Source organism: Macaca mulatta, chromosome Y (assembly GCF_049350105.2).
Source record: "Macaca mulatta isolate MMU2019108-1 chromosome Y, T2T-MMU8v2.0, whole genome shotgun sequence".
In the NCBI taxonomy this organism is placed as follows: domain Eukaryota; kingdom Metazoa; phylum Chordata; class Mammalia; order Primates; family Cercopithecidae; genus Macaca; species Macaca mulatta.
This window is the reverse complement of record NC_133427.1, coordinates 9,785,710-9,802,798: the sequence shown is the minus strand read 5'-3', so window position 1 is coordinate 9,802,798 and position 17,089 is coordinate 9,785,710. Positions and strand designations below refer to the sequence as shown.

General features: G+C 51.9%; 1 pseudogene; it reads left to right on the top strand.

The window, feature by feature from the left end:
* Positions 1 to 3,711: 3,711 nt before the first annotated feature.
* On the top strand, positions 3,712 to 16,260 carry LOC144338902 (troponin T, fast skeletal muscle-like; annotated as a pseudogene).
* Positions 16,261 to 17,089: the final 829 nt, after the last annotated feature.

Sequence of the window (17,089 nt, the reverse complement as noted above, 5' to 3'; positions counted from 1 at the left end):
TAACAACGGCCAATGCTTGACCAGAGAGCGAATGGGGTCTCGAGGGTGGGACCCCTTCCCAACAGTCCTCCAGGCAGCAGTAGGGCCAGGGACTCCCCAGGCAGGTGCAGGCTAGCCTCCTTGTCACCAGGGCATCCCCAGGCATGGGCCAGAGGGGATGCTTCGTGGCCAGAAGCGGGCGCAGCCTAGGCTTCCACCCCAGGGTGGGCAGCCGAGAGTCCGTGGTGGCACTGACCCCTGGGCCTGGCCAGGACCCCAGCCACATCTTGGGACAGTAAAGGGTGAGGGGAGAGAAGGAAGCAGGGGGCAGAGCCCTGCAACCTGGCACTGTCAGCTCCCTTGTGCGCATGCCCTTGCCACCCCCGCCGCCAGGCCCCCGCACAGCCTTCTGCTATGAGACCCTTGTGGTGCACACAGCCTGGGGGCAGATAAGACGGCTGGGGTGTCATGCCCAGATCAGCAGACAGAGCTGTCATTGGCGCCCTGGGCTGCCAGTACCCTGGGAGGGTGGAAAGAATCCCATCAGGGAAAGAACGAATGGGTCGTCAGCTATTGGGATGGCAGGGAGTGGGGGTCCGGGGGACTCCTCCCATAGCCCATCTGTGGCTCTGCCTCCCAGGGCCACCAGCCCTGCCCTTGGGGGCCCCTGGTGCTGCCCAGCCAAGTTGCAACCTCACACATGGGCCTTGGCGCCCCAACCAAAGGCAGGGACACCCTTCGGAGGTGCCCTGGGACAGAAAGGGGATGGGGACTAGCAAAGGACTGCCCAGCCCCAGTTCTGAACCTCCACCACTAAGGGCAAGAGCCACAGCTCCCGGCCACCCTCTGAGGCTCAGTTTCCCCATCTGGGGTGCTCCCAGATGCTGAGATCAGGGTTTGGGGACATGGGACTGGGGCAGTGGCGGCTCCTGGGCTAACTCTCCACCGTGTCTCGCTAGCTCCCCGCACACACCCCACCCTTGGGCTACAGTGGTGATGGGTGGCTTTTCCATTAACTTTGGACCCTTCTCCTTTGACCGCTGACCTACGGTTTTACCTCTTGTTCAGTGGCCTCCTTGTCCCATGAAGTTCATGTACCAGGTATGTGCATGATTTCAATACCACATGGGCAGGTGTGGCCATGTGGGGGGTGCAGAACCCAAGAAGAAACAAGAGGGGCTCCGTAACCCCACACAGCCTGGCCTGCTCACACCACCGCCTCGACCCTGCCCTCTCCTCCTCTCTGGGCTGCCACCACTCACACCGGTTCTCTCTCCCTCCTGCCCTTTCTGCCCACCATGATGATGCTTCTGCAGAGGAAGTTCAAGAAGGTATGCCGGTGCTCCCCAGCCTCCAGGTCAGAGCCCCTGTCCTCCCTTCTGTCCTCTTTCACTTCCTCCCTCTTGCACACCCCCTGTGAGGTTTGCCACCAAACACTTAACCTGATCTGGCCTCTGGGCTGGGGACAGAGTGAGGACCCTGGCTGAGGAATGGCTGGCCGATGGAATGCAGGTCTCCCAGGCAGAGAGGATTGATTTATAGCTTGTGGACGAGGCTTTTCATGGGCCACCGACAGGAAGATGAGAGTTGGGGGTGGCCAACCTTGAGTCCGAGGCAGAACAGGCCTTGGGAGGACAGTGCTGGGGTCCAGTGGGACCCTCTGCATCCACGGGGGTAGGGTGGGAAGAGTGCAGGAGGAGAAACCTCCACCCTGCCCCAGTTGGCAAGCCAGAAGCAGGAAGGTAGGGAGGAGTGAGGTGGGAGGGATTGTGGAGGAGCAAGTGGAGTGAAAGCCAGGCTGAGGCCCAAGGTGGGAATGCTGGGGACCTGAAACAGCCGGGGGCCATGCATGCAAAGGCACAGTCAGGTCCTAGCATCCCACCCATCGCCTGGGCCCGAGCCAGACACACCCGGTATGAGGATACCCCCTGGGTGGGCCTGGCCTCCCTGGCAGTGGGGCCGGCAGTACCACTTGGTAGAGGTCGGAGAGCTGCAGATTCAAGTCAGGGGCCCCAGGTGGGGAGTGCTTCCCAGCTCCCCCCATTCACAAGCCTGTGGGGCTGAGGGGCTCCTGCGTGTTGGGACTGAGCTATTGCATGACTCCAGCCCCAGAGACTCCCTGGGACAAGGATGGACATGCTAGGAGGGGGATGGGGCTCCAGCCATGCAGGGAGAAGGTGTCCAATAGATGGCCTGTGGGAGACACAGGGCCACCAGGTCACTCTGGAAGCAGCACTGAGGCCAGTGAGCGAACAGACAGACAGACAGCAGGGCAGAGTGGGACAGGAGCAGAGGAGGCAGGGCCACCAGGAGAGCTTTGCCGCTTGGCTCTGTGGCCGCTCCCCACAAGCACTCAGCCTCTTACCAGACCTCGCACTCCTTTCTGGCCAGCCTTACCACCACAAGGGGTTCCTCCTTAGCCAGGTACTGCGTCCAGCAAGACCCCTAAGTCAGGGAGGCCGGGGCTGGCAGCCCATTCTTCGTCCTCACCACGCCACTCCTTCTGGGCCCTTGGCCAGACTGCAGTGCTCAGGATATCCCACCGCTCACTCCCCATGCACACACACCCACTAAGGTATCCAGAACGGGTGACCTCAGGCCCACCAGCAAAACCAGGAGCTTTGCGGTATATGCAGGGGGCTCCCAGGCAACGAGAGATCTGCCAGTGAGGACACTCGAGGGCCAGTGTGCACTGGGCTGGGCACTGGCAAGGCAGGACCCTACCCCCACCCCTGGGCAGCACCCCCACTCCCACCCCCAGGCCCAGGCCTGCTGACCTCAGCCAAGTGCAGAGGAGGGCACTGGTTCAGACTCAGAGGGTTGAGGGCATCGTGTGTCAGCGACCTTGCTGCCACCTAAGGCCCAGAGCAGGGACTGATGGGTCAGGGTGGGCAAGTGCCTTTAGGCCGGCAGCAGACCCCCGTTCTGGGCCCAGCTGGGCCAGGACAGCCAGGTCCAACCCAGGGTCCAGCAGCAGAGTGTACCCGAAAGGAAACCACCAGTTATGAGGGTGGCCAGGGCAGGCCAGGCAGGCCCCAGAGGTGGCCAGGGAGAAGTAGCGGGGTGTCCCAAAGGGGCCCGTCCCAGTCTCAGGAGAGCAGCCATGTGGCAGTCAGCGGGCAGGCCCTGGGGAGGTCAGGGATGACCTCACCTGGGCTCCTGGCCCGTGGACAGCAGCTGTGGTGGACATTCTGGACTCGGGTAGGGGCTCCTAGAGTTGAGACCAGCAAGGAGTTAGACATCACGTTGCCGGCAGAGGCTCCTGATGCCTGAGGGCCTGTAGTCATTCCATGACCTGATGAGTTCTACCCAGTAACGCAGACTTTACAGGCAGGGGTCACACTCTGGGAAGCACCAAACGATGGGGCGGCACCCATCCCAGCTGCTACGCCCTCTTGGTGGTGAGGGTCCCAGATTCCAATTTTGGCCCTGCCAGACCCGAGGACAGACCTGGGGGACAGATGAGACCCAGTGCTCTTAGTCCCCTACCTTGCCCCACGAGGTCCCCATGGCCCCCTCCTCTCCACCAGATCTTCAGGGGAGGGGCTCCACTGGGCACCCAGCCCCTTCCACCCTGTCCGCAAGCATCGATTCCCCGGCCTAAGCTCGGGGCACCTGTATGGACCCATAGGCACACCCTGGGGAAGAGAAGGTCCGAGTGAAAGGGGCCCCTTGTCCACCACACACCCCATGCCCACTGCTCCCCCGCAGCCATGCTGGCTTTTCTCTTGCATGTGTGCTTGTGCTTTTTACCGCCTCAAAGACACCGCAGAGGAAGACTCGGAAAGTAAGGGCCCGCCCCTCTGGCTGCCCTGTCTCTGTCTCCCTCTGACCTCTTTCTCTTCCCCTGACACAGGGACCTCGGAAGGCCAGGCCTTGCTGCTCCACATGGTGCTGCCAGGGTCAGGCTGCCAGGGCCTCCCAGGTGCCACCGCTCCGAGCTTCTGCCACCCTGCAGAGGGGGAGGTAGCGGGACCACCCAGCAGTGCTAGAGCCCGGAAAGGGCGCGCCCCCTCTCCCCTTTCTCCCAAGCCTCTTCCTTCCCAATCTTCTTTCCAAGCCCCTCTCTCCTTTCCTCCCTCTCCTCCCTTCCCAGCCTTCAAGGATACTGCCTGTCTCACTCCTATTTCTTCCCTTCCTCTTCCTCACCCTCCTTCCTGGCCCCAGGCCCTGGGGCTCTTCCTCTCCAACTCTGCTTGGGGCTTTTGGAGGCCTAGAGCAGAAACCGGACTGTCTTGTTTCTGGGGGATAGGGGTACGCCCAGCTGAAAAGGAGGGCAGCCTTCAGCAGGGGGAACCCAAGGCTCCAGGCCGCCTAGTCTCATGCAAGCTGTCTCTCTCCCTCTCCCCACGCTGGTGATGTGCTGACCAGAGGAGAAGCCAAGACCCAAATGAGTGTGAGGTCCTGGCAGGCCTGGCACCAAGTGTGTTCCATGGTGGGGGTAGGGGAGTGGGCCAGGGCCAGCTGGCTGGAGCCTACACTCGGAGAGATGCTTGGAGGAATGCTCAGAGTGCAGGGTGGGAGGGACGAGGGTCACCTGGGAGATGGGCTTGGGAGGCCCAGCAGGATGTGATTTTGCCCAAGGTCATGTGGTGCAAACAAGGAGGGCTTCATGCAGGAGGAGGCTACCGATGAGGAAGGAAGGAGGAGAGGTGGGTGGGAGAGAGTCAAGGAAGGAAGACAGGGTGCAGGGAGTCAGACCACCGCAACACCCACAGGCTTCGGGAGACTGCAGTATGCCCCACCATACTTCGAGGACTCCCAGAGCCCTAGATGTGAAAATCAACGGGAAAGTGAATCAGGCAGTGGGAGAAAGGTGGGGGACTCACCCCAGAAACCCCCCTCAGAATGACACCTTGACCATGTCCAAAATAGCTTGCTGTGCAGGGGCCCCTGTTCCCCTTTGGGGCAGAATTTGGAGGCTCTTATTCTCATCGTACTTGCTTGTGAGCAGTTCATGGATTTGTTTTTTTACTGCAGCTCTTGCAACTTTTCTGCTTTTGATCAGTACTCAGAAGCCACAGCACTCACTATGTGATTCATCTCTTGAGTGCTTTTGCCTGTGTTTTGCTCTGCACCGGGGGCAATCTTAGAGTATGTTAGCACACTCTCACTGTTGGCTCCCACTTGGGGAGCATTGCAGAGTCTCAGAAGAAGAGTGAGAACATCCAAAGGGTATCGCCGGCATATTTCCATCCTTTCCATTTTATTTTTCAGTGATTTTAAGTAAAGTAATGCCGGATCACGAGATATTTTCTCATTTTAGAGAAAGTGTTTGTTTATTCATTAAGAAAATAAGGATGATGGCCAAATAGAAACAGCTCCAGTCTCCAGCTCCCAGCGCGAGCAACACAGAAGACGGGCGATTTCTGCATTTGTAACTGAGGTACTGGGTTCATCTCACTAGGGATTGCCGGACAATCAGTGCTAGTCAGCTGCTGCAGCCTGACCAGCAAGAGCTGAAGCAGGGCGAGGCATCGCCTCACCTGGGAAGCGCAAGGGGGAAGGGAATCCCTTTTCCTAGCCAGGGGAACTGAGACACACAACACCTGGAAAATCGGGTAACTCCCACTCCAATACTGCGCTTTACCAAGGGTCTTAGCAAACGGGCACACCAGGAGACTATATCCCACACCTGGCCGGGAGGGTCCCATGCCCAGGGAGCCTCCCTCATTGCTAGCACAGCAGTCTGCGATCTAACTGCAAGGCAGCAGCGAGGCTAGGGGAGGGGCGCCCGCCATTGCTGAGGCTTAAGTAGGAAAACAAAGCCGCTGGGAAGCTCCAACTGGGTGGAGCTCACAGCAGCTCAAGGAAGCCTGCCAGTCTCTGTAGACTCCACCTCCGGGGGCAGGGCACAGTTAAACAACAACAACAACAAAAGCAGCAGAAACCTCTGCAGATGCAAAGGACTGTGTCTGACAGCTTTGAAGAGAGCAGTGGATCTCCCAACATGGAGGTTGAGATCTGAGAACGGACAGGCTGCCTGCTCAAGTGGGTCCCTGACCCCTGAGTAGCCTAACTGGGAGACATCCCCCACTAGGGGCAGACCGACACCCCACACCTCACACGGTGGGATACACCCCTGAGAGGAAGCTTCCAAAGCAAGAATCAGACAGGTACACTCGCTGTTCAGCAATATTCTATCTTCTGCAGCCTCTGCTGCTGATATCCAGGCAAACAGTGTCTGGAGTGGACCTCAAGCAATCTCCAACAGACCTACAGCTGAGGGTCCTGACTGTTAGAAGGAAAACTAACAAACATGAAGGACACCCACACCAAAACCCCATCAGTACGTCACCATCATCAAAGACCAGAGGCAGATAAAACCACAAAGATGGGGAAAAAGCAGGGCGGAAAAGCTGGAAATTCAAAAAATAAGAGCACATCTCCCACTGCATAGGAACACAGCTCATCGCCAGCAACGGATCAAAGCTTGACGGAGAATGACTTTGACGAGATGAGAGAAGAAGGCTTCAGTCCATCAAACTTCTCAGAGCTAAAGGAGGAATTACGTACCCAGCGCAAAGAAACTAAAAATCTTGAAAAAAGAGTGGAAGAATTGATAACTAGAATAATTAATGCAGAGAAGGCCATAAACGAACTGACAGAGATGAAAACCATGACACAAGAAATACGTGACAAATGCCCAAGCTTCAGTAACCGACTCAATCAACTGGAAGAAAGCGTATCAGCGATTGAGGATCAACTGAATGAAATGAAGCAAGAAGATAAATCTAAAGAAAAAAAGAAGAAAAAGAAATGAACAAAGCCTTCAAGAAGTATGGGATTATGTAAAAAGACCAAATCTGCGTCTGATTGGGGTGCCTGAAAGTGAGGGGGAAAATGGAACCAAGTTGGAAAACACTCTTCAGGATATCATGCAGGAGAACTTCCCCAACCTAGTAGGGCAGGCCAACATTCAAATTCAGGAAATACAGGTGAACGCCACAAAGATACTCCTGGAGAAGAGCAACTGCAAGACACATAATTGCCAGATTCACCCAAGTTGAAATGAAGGAAAAAATGTTAAGGGCAGCCAGAGAGAAAGGTCGGCTTACACACAAAGGGAAGCCCATCAGACTAACAGCAGATCTCTCGGCAGAAACTCTCAAAGCCAGAAGAGAGTGGGGGCCAATATTCAACATTCTTAAAGAAAAGAATTTTAAGCCCAGAATTTCATATCCAGCCAAACTAAGTTTCATAAGTGAAGGAGAAATAAAATCCTTTACAGATAAGCAAATGCTTAGAGATTTTGTCACCACCAGGCCTGCCTTACAAGAGACCCTGAAGGAAGCACTAAACACGAAAAGGAACAACCGGTACCAGCCACTGCAAAAACATGCCAAAATGTAAAGACCATCGAGGCTAGGAAGAAACTGCATCAACTAACGAGCAAAATAACCAGTTAATATCATAATGGCAGGATCAAGTTCACACATAACAATATTAACCTTAAATGTAAATGGACTAAATGCTCCAATTAAAAGACACAGACTGGCAAACTGGATAAAGAGTCAAGACCCATTTAGTTTGCTGTATTCAGGAGACCCATTTCACATGCAGAGACATACATAGGCTCAAAATAAAGGGATGGAGGAAGATCTACCAAGCAAATGGAGAACAAAAAAAGCAGGGGTTGTAATGCTAGTCTCTGATAAAACAGACTTTAAACCCTCAAAGATCAAAAGAGACAAGAAGGCCATTGCATAATGGTAAAGGGATCAATTCAACAGGAAGAGCTAACTATCCTAAATATATATGCACCCAATACAGGAGCACCCAGATTCATAAAGCAAGTCCTTAGAGACTTACAAAGAGACTTAGACTCCCATACAATAATAAAGGGAGACTTTAACACCCCACTGCCAACATTAGACAGATCAACGAGACAGAAAGTTAACAAGGATATCCAGAAATTGAACTCAGCTCTGCAGCCAGCAGACCTAATAGACATGTACAGAACTCTCCACCCCAAATCAAGAGAATATACATTCTTCTCAGCACCACAGCACACTTATTCCAAAATAGACCACATAATTGGAAGTAAAGCACTCCTCAGCAAATGTACAGGAACGGAAATTATAACAAACTGTCTCTCAGACCACAGTGCAATCAAGCTAGAACTCAGGACTAAGAAACTCAATCAAAACGGCTCAACTACATGGAAACTGAATAACCTGCTCCTGAATGACTACTGGGTAAATAACGAAATGAAGGCAGAAATAAAGATGTTCTTTGAAACCAATGAGAGCAAAGATACAACATACCAGAATCTCTGGGACACATTTAAGGCAGTGAGTAGAGGGAAATTTATAGCACTAAATGCCCAGAAGAGAAAGCTGGAAAGATCTAAAATTGACACTGTAACATCACGATTAAAAGAACTAGAGAAGAAAGAGCAAACACATTGAAAAGCTAGCAGAAGGCAAGAAATAACTAAGATCAGAGCAGAACTGAAGGAGATAGAGACACAAAAAAACCCGCCAAAAAAATCAATGAATCCAGGAGTTGGTTTTTTGAAAAGATCAACAAAATTGATAGACCGCTAGCAAGAGTAATAAAGAAGAAAAGAGAGAATAATCAAATAGATGCAATAAAAAAATAATAAAGGGGATATCACCACCGACCCCACAGAAATACAAAGTACCATCAGATAATACTATAAACACCTGTACGCAAATAAACTAGAAAACCTAGAAGAAATGGATAATTTCCTGGACACTTACACTCTCCCAAGACTAAACCAGGAAGAAGCTGAATCCCTGAATAGACCAATAGCAGGCTCTGAAGTTGAGGCAATAATTAATAGCCTACCAACCAAAAAAAGTCCAGGACCAGATGGATTCACAGCTGAATTCTACCAGAGGTACAAGGAGGAGCTGGCACCATTCCTCCTGAAACTATTCCAATCAACAGAAAAAGAGGGAATCCTCCCTAACTCATTTTATGAGGCCAACATCATCCTGATACCAAAGCCTGGCAGAGACACAACAAAAAAAGCGAATTTTGGACCAATATCCCTGATGAACATTGATGCAAAAATCCTCAGTAAAATACTGGCAAACCGGATCCAGCAGCACATCAAAAAGCTTATCCGCCATGATCAAGTGGGCTTCATCCCTGGGATGCAAGGCTGGTTCAACATGCGCAAATCAATAAACGTAATCCAGCATATAAACAGAACCGAAGACAAAAACCACATGATTATCTCAATAGATGCAGAAAAGGCCTTTGACAAAATTCAACAGCCCTTCATGCTAAAAACGCTCAATAAATTCGGTATTGATGGAACGTATCTCAAAATCATAAGAGCTATTTATGACAAACCCACAGCCAATATCATACTGAATGGGCAAAAACTGGAAAAATTCCCTTTGAAAACTGGCACAAGACAGGGATGCCCTCTCTCACCACTCCTATTCAACATAGTGTTGGAAGTCCTGGCTAGGGCAATCAGACAAGAGAAAGAAATCAAGGGTATTCAGTTAGGAAAAGAAGAAGTCAAATGGTCCCTGTTTGCAGATGACATGATTGTATATTTAGAAAACCCCACTGTCTCAGCCCAAAATCTCCTTAAGCTGATAAGAAACTTCAGCAAAGTCTCAGGGTACAAAATTAATGTGCAAAAATCACAGGCATTCTTGTACACCAGTAACAGACAGACAGAGAGCCAAATTATGAATGAACTTCCATTCACAATTGCTTCAAAGAGAATAAAATACCTAGGAATCCAACTTACAAGGGATATAAAGGACCTCTTCAAGGAGAACTACAAACCACTGCTCAGTGAAATAAAAGAGGACACAAACAAATGGAAGAACATACCATGCTCATGGATAGGAAGACTCAATATCATGAAAATGGCCATACTGCCCAAGGTAATTTATAGATTCAATGCCATCCCCATCAAGCTACCAATGAGTTTCTTCACAGAATTGGAAAAAACTACTTTAAAGTTCATATGGAATCAAAAAAGAGCCCGCATCTCCAAGACAATCCTAAGTCAAAAGAACAAAGCTGGAGGCATCACGCTACCTGACTTCAAACTATACTGCAAGGCTACAGTAACCAAAACAGCATGGTACTGGTACCAAAACAGAGATATAGACCAATGGAACAGAACAGAGTCCTCAGAAATAATACCACACATCTACAGCCATCTGATCTTTGACAAAGCTGAGAAGAACAAGAAATGGGGAAAGGATTCCCTATTTAATAAATGGCGCTGGGAAAATTGGCTAACCATGAGTAGAAAGCTGAAACTGGATCCTTTCCTTACTCCTTATACGAAAATTAATTCAAGATGGATTAGAGACTTAAATGTTAGACCTAATACCATAAAAACCCTAGGAGAAAGCCTAGGTAATACCATTCAGGACATAGGCATGGACAAGGACTTCATGTCTAAAACACCAAAAGCAACGGCAACAAAAGCCAAAATTGACAAATGGGATCTAATTAAACTAAAGAGCTTCTGCACAGCAAAAGAAACTACCATCAGAGTGAACAGGCAACCTACAGAATGGGAGAAAATTTTTGCAATCTACTCATCTGACAAAGGGCTAATATCCAGAACCTACAAAGAACTCAAACAAATTTACAAGAAAAAAACAAACAACCCCATCAAAAAGTGGGCAAAGGATATGAACAGACATTTCTCAAAAGAAGACATTCATACAGCCAACAGACACATGAAAAAATGCTCATCATCACTGGCCATCAGAGAAATGCAAATCAAAACCACAATGAGATACCATCTTGCACCAGTTAGAATGGCAATCATTCAAAAGTCAGGAAACAACAGGTGCTGGAGAGGATGTGGAGAAATAGGAACACTTTTACACTGTTGGTGGGATTGTAAACTAGTTCAACCATTGTGGAAAACAGTATGGCGATTCCTCAAGGATCTAGAACTAGAAGTACCATATGACCCAGCCATCCCATTCCTGGGTATATACCCAAAGGATTATAAATCATGCTGCTATAAAGACACATGCACACGTATGTTTATTGCGGCACTATTCACAATAGCAAAGACTTGGAATCAACCCAAATGTCCATCAGTGACAGACTGGATTAAGAAAATGTGGCACATATACACCATGGAATACTACGCAGCCATAAAAAAGGATGAGTTTGTGTCCTTTGTAGGGACATGGATGCAGCTGGAAACCATCATTGTCAGCAAACTATCGCAAGAACAGAAAACCAAACACCGCATGTCCTCACTCATAAGTGGGAACTGAACAATGAGATCACTTGGACTCGGGAAGGGGAACATCATACACCAGGGCCTATCACGGGGAGGGGGGAGAGGAGAAGGATTGCATTGGAAGTTATACCTGATGTAAATGACGAGTTGATGGGTGCTGACGAGTTGATGGGTGCAGCACACCAACATGGCACAAGTATACATATGTAACAAACCTGCACGTTACGCACATGTACCCTAGAACTTAAAAGTATTATAATAATTTTAAAAAAGAAAGAAAGAAAAAAAAAGAAAACAAGGCACCTCATGAAAGAGCATTTGGAAATATATAAAAGTCAAATGAAGAAAAAACGTCATCTATAATTCTCCCACCCAGCCAGCCACACTGTGGAAAAGAGATAATAAAAAGAAATAAATAAAGAGCCTTATCTGTTCCTTTTTCCCATACATAGGGCCTCGAAAAAAAGACTTAAATTGGGCACTGTTTTTCAAACATCATACTGTCTATACAGCCTTGAATTCTGCTTTTGTACAATGTAGCACTATTCGTAAGTATTTTTCCATGTTTTTACACAGTCTTTTTAAATATTTTGAATGGCCACATAATATTCCATCAATTGGACAAACCGTAATTTTCCTCACCATTCCCCTATTGCAGGCTTTCCCCAATACTTTACTGTCATAAATAACATTGGTTGGAAAGCGTTTTTGGTCTTTAGGGTTATTTCCGTAGGCCACATTCCCAGAACTGGAATTACTATCTCAAAGAGTATGAATGTTGTTAAGACTTTGACATCCAATGCCAAATTGGTTCCCATGAGGCCTGGCCAACATTGTCTTCTACGTGCGATGTGAACGGGTCTGTGTCCTACACCCTCCTCACTCAAGCACAGAAACGTGCTTTAATGTCACAGCCTGTGATGGATGAGAAAGAGCACCTCATGGTTGCTTGGCTTTGTGCCCCGATAGTCACTTGGGGCCAACGTTTCCCTGTATTTGTGGATGGGTCGTCTCTCTAAGAACTCGTAGCTATGGCCGTTGCTCATTTGTCTCATGGTGGAGGCGTCTCTGTGTTTTCTTAGTCATCAGTTTGCCTAAGGATGTAAGTCCTCTCTGTATTTGCTGAAAATATATTTTGAGTCTTTCTTTTTGGCCTTTATATTGTTCTTTTTTTTTCACATACATAAGTTTTTCATTTGTGTGGCGTCATCTGGCTTTCCTTCCCTTAGAGCCACCTTCTGCTGCTTCTGAGCTTAGGAAACCCTTCCCTCCTCCAGTTTTTGATTGATATTGTTGAAAAAAAAAAAAAGTGTTGTTTTAACTCTGCTGCATCTGGAATGTGTTGGTGAGAGGAGGGGATCACACACCCATCCGTAGAGGGGGCCTCATTTCCCCTTCAGATTGCTTTCTTCACAGCCTCCTCTCCTCTTTCCTTTGGGTCCCCAGAGAGAAAGATGAAAGAGGGGCTGGGGAAAAAGAGGGGCTGGAGAAAATCAGGAGTTGGGGAAAGGCAAAGGCTTGCAGCGGCCATTCCTGCCCAGGGAGTCCACCGCACCATAGCTGCTCACACGACCTGACTGCGTTAGTTTATCTGTTTGAGAAGGAAACGGAGGTACCCTTCCTGGTAGCTGGGGTGCAGCGACACTTGCAATGGCCGAAAGCCAAAAGGCAGACAGCGGCGCTGGAGCTGAGGCCTTCTTGACGGGGCTCAAGCCACTCTTGGGATGGTGGGCTACAAACCTCAGAAGCATAAAGCTAGGGCAAACATACCACTAGGCAGGGCATCCTCAGGAGGGGGCCAGAGCAGGAGGTCACCAGGGTCAGGAGGAGCCAGGCAGAGAAAGGCACGAGGCTGACCCTCTGGGATGGCTTCCCGGGTCTCTACTCAGCAGCCTCTCTGTCTGCTCTTGAGACTCACTGCTCCTAAGATCCCAGAAAAGGAGAAAGTGGACTTCCATGCAAGTTTATAGGGCTCCGGTCAACATGGCCACCATTTCCCCACACCCCAGCTTTTCGGCTCCAGGCCAGGCCTCAGAAGGTCACTTCTTCCCCAGCACGCACAGCTGAGGACCCCTGGATCCAGGCAATTCTACCATAACCTTTTCCTGGACCAGAGGAATCCTCTGTAAAAACAAACATCTCTCTTCCCTTCTCCTCCATCTATCTTTCTATCCATCCATCCACCCACCCACATAAGCACCTACGGATTCACCTACCCATCAATACACTCACCGACCCACTCACCCATTCACCCAACCATCTATCCCTTCATTCATCCATCCACCCACCCACCAACCTACCCATGCACCCCCCTAACCATAGATCTCTCCATCCATCCACTCACCCGTTCACCCTTCCGTTCATTCATCCATCCATTATCCACTCACCCATGCAATCACCCACCCACCCACTCATCCACCCATCCATCCATCCGTCCATCTGTCCATCCATCCATCCATCCATCCATCCATCCATCCATCCATCCATCCATCCATCCATCCTTACTTCCATCCATCCAACCAGCCACGTATCCACTCACCCATTCATCAATCCATCTACCCACCCAATCACCCATCTGTAAACTCACCCACTTATCCACCCACTCTTCTATCCATTCACCTACCCATCCATCCATCCATCCATCCTCCATTTCTCCAATCATCCATCTATCCACCCACTCATCTGTCTCCATCCTATATCACTCATCCACCCATCCATGAGTTCATCTGTTCACATGCCCATCTATTTATCCAACAAATTTCTCTCATTCGGCAGTCTTCTCTCTGTCAGGCCCATTTAGGGCAACTCTGAGGTTGATGACAGAGCAAGTCAGAATCAGTCCATCCCAACGATGCTGAGGACCTTCTGGCTAGGCACCATCCCTGCTTTGTGGCTCTGCAGTCAGGTCACCCTTGGCCCCTATGGGGATAGCAGCCATGGGAATGTGAAGAAGGCAAAACATTCCTTGCCACTTGCCATGTTCATGGTGGCCAAGGGAGACAGGGCTTCTCTGCTGGAGCAAGGGAAGGGGCCTCTTGCTGCAAGGCAGGCCAGGCAGGGCAGCATTTGGAGAGAGGGTTGGGGCTGACGCCCACTGACCCTGCCCACAGCACATCCAAAAGAAGCGTCCGAACAAAGACCTAATGGAGCTCCGGGCCCTCATTGACAGCCACGTTGAGGCTCGGAAGAAGGAGGAAGAAGAGCTGATCGCTCTCAAGGAGAGAATCGTGAGAAGGGCAGTTCAGGTTGCAGCACGGACTGGTGGGCACCCTGGGAGGAGCTGGGGACATGGCTGAGCAGACCCCGGTCTCTGGCAGCAGGAGAAGCACCCGTGCAGAGACAGCAGAGGAGCAGAGGATTCGGGCAGAGAAGGAGAGGGAACGCCAGGTCAGACTGGCAGTGAGGAGTGCACCATCCCCACCACTGCCTCATCAGTGAATGAAACCCAGGTCCAGAGAAATGTAGGGGGCTGAGGCCTTCCTCCTCCCGGGTTTCTCATGGTCACTGGCCAATGAGCAGAGCCACTGACTAAGACCCCCACACCCTGCAGTAACCCGCACAAGGGAACCAATCCTGGCCAAGACCTGGAGCTTCCTTCCAGACAGTTCTAAGCCCAGGGTGGGTCCCTAAAGCCTGCCCAGAAAGCACAGCACTCCCTCCATCCCTGAGCATCTTGGGGCCAGGGTCTCCACTGGAGGAAAAAGCCAGAAGTGAGGAGGAGGACACCATGAGGAAGGCAGAGAACAATCTGAAGAAGAGGAAGGCTCTGTCTTCCATGGCAGCCAACTACAGCAGCTATCTGGTCAAGGTGCGTACCGCTGCTGGGAGCATGGTGGCAGCCTTCAGTGTGGGCTGCTCCCAGTGCCCTCCAGAGACCAGGCCCCTCTCTTTGGGCCTGGACCCTACAGGCTGACCAGAAGAAAGGTAAGAAGCAGACGGATTGCAAAATGAAGAAGATTCTGTCTGAGAGATCCGATATCAACCACCTCAGTGAAGACAAACTGAGGTGAGGGGTAGATGTTGCAGGACTCAGCCCTGAGGGTCGGGGGGTGACCCTGCAGGACCTGGCAACTCCTCCCCAGGCACCCCAGGCCCCTGTTCCTCGCTGGCTGGAGGAGGACTCCAGGGGCCTGGCCCTACCTTGGGGGCTTATTCAGGTAAGCCTCACCACTTCCTCTGCCTCAGGGACAAGGCTGAAGGGAGCCAGAGTTGGGAAGGAGGTGTCCGCAGGCGTCACCTGCACCTTTGCCCCATTCATGGTTCACATTCCCCGCCCCACATCCTGCCACAGGCTGAAGGTAAGTGGCCAGGTCTGGACTGCTGTGTGTGGCAGCCGAGTCCAGTACAGGCCACTGAGAGTAAGACCAGGTACGAGCCAGAGGGCCAAAGGACGGCGTCGCCCTGCACAAGGAGCCAGGAGACAGTAAGGGAACCGAAGAGCCCTGGTGGGGTCCCAGCAGCCCCGCCCACCCTGTGGTGGAGATGGGCCTTTGACCAACGCACGCAGGCCTGACCCTCGGGTCGTCACAGTGAGTCACTCGTGTTGTTCACAGATCACCATGCTCAGGAGGTACACTGACCAGGCCCAGAAGCAATGAGTAGTCCTGCCGTCCTTGCTCCATGCCAGGCACAGGGGCCTGTGGGACCAGCTGCTGATCCCTAACACGGGCTGGTGGTGGCCGGTCTCAGCAGGACAGAAACAAGACTAATCTGGCCAGGCCACTCGGGCCAGTATCTGCAGGCCTGTGACCAGCGACCTGGAGCCTCCTCCCTCTCCTGCACCCAGGGGAGCCCTGGCGGATGGCAGAGTCAGGAGGAGGGAGCCCAGTGGGACTCGCCCATCATGCCCTCGCCCCGAGTCTGGCACTGGCTGCAGGGAGAAGGCAGCCAAGGGACCTCCGGATGGAGCTGCGAGGGTGGCCTTTGGTGTGGCCAACCGGGGCCCTCAAGTGACCTGCCCTCCCAGGGACCTAGGACAGGAAGTTAAGCAGCCAGGGCTTTGTCACCAGCCCCTCTGTGACGCTGGGCAAAATCATGGACTCCTCAGGATGGTGATGCCTCTTCCATAAAATCGTGTCCCTGGAGGCTGTGGAATCCCTTGGCACAGCTACTCGACCACCTGCACGGGGCTGCACTCAGGGTGCTCCCAACGATGTCACGCTGGGCATCCTGTCACCAAGCCCAGCTGTGCAGCCAGTTCCATTTCCCCAAGGATCGCCGTGTTTGGGGGCTACTTGGAGTTTGGATGTTTTCTGGGATTCTTCTCCCTCCTCCTGTGGCCCTGGCTTCCCTGCGGCGCCTAGGGCAGTCTCCTCCACAGTGCAGGTGACGTCACAGCTTCCCCGTTGTGCTGTCAGAGATCCTGTGCAGGCCCTTCTGAGGGCAGGCAATTGGCGTGGTGTGCATGTGCCTGCGTGTGTGCACGTGTGCATGTGCTGAGGGTGCTCAGGAACGTGTGAGGGCACGACCTTTCCCAGCCACGCATCCTGCTGAGTAGCCTTGTCTGAAAGGGGCTGGCCTGGCAGGCCCAAGCACTCCTCTCCCCCGCCTGCCTCCATCCCTCAGCCACACCCAGCTCCTCCTCACTCAACGGCCATGTGAAGCCCTCTGACAAATGGGGCAGGCTCCTGGGATCATCACCCCTCGGAGGCCACCGCCTGGAGGGCCATGAGCTCCTTTGAGGCCAAGCATCTGGGAGGATTATTGTCTGCCAAGACAGTCTTCCCCAGCTGGGGGTCTGTCTGCAGTGGTACCTCAGGCAAGGAAGGAAGGACAGAGGGAGTGTGTCCCGGGCTCACGTGCTAGCCCCCTAACCACACTAACGACCCAGGCCCGCCAGGCACAGGTGAGTGCGCTCTGCCTGGACTGAAACTGGGTGTGCGCCCTGAGAGCGGCCTG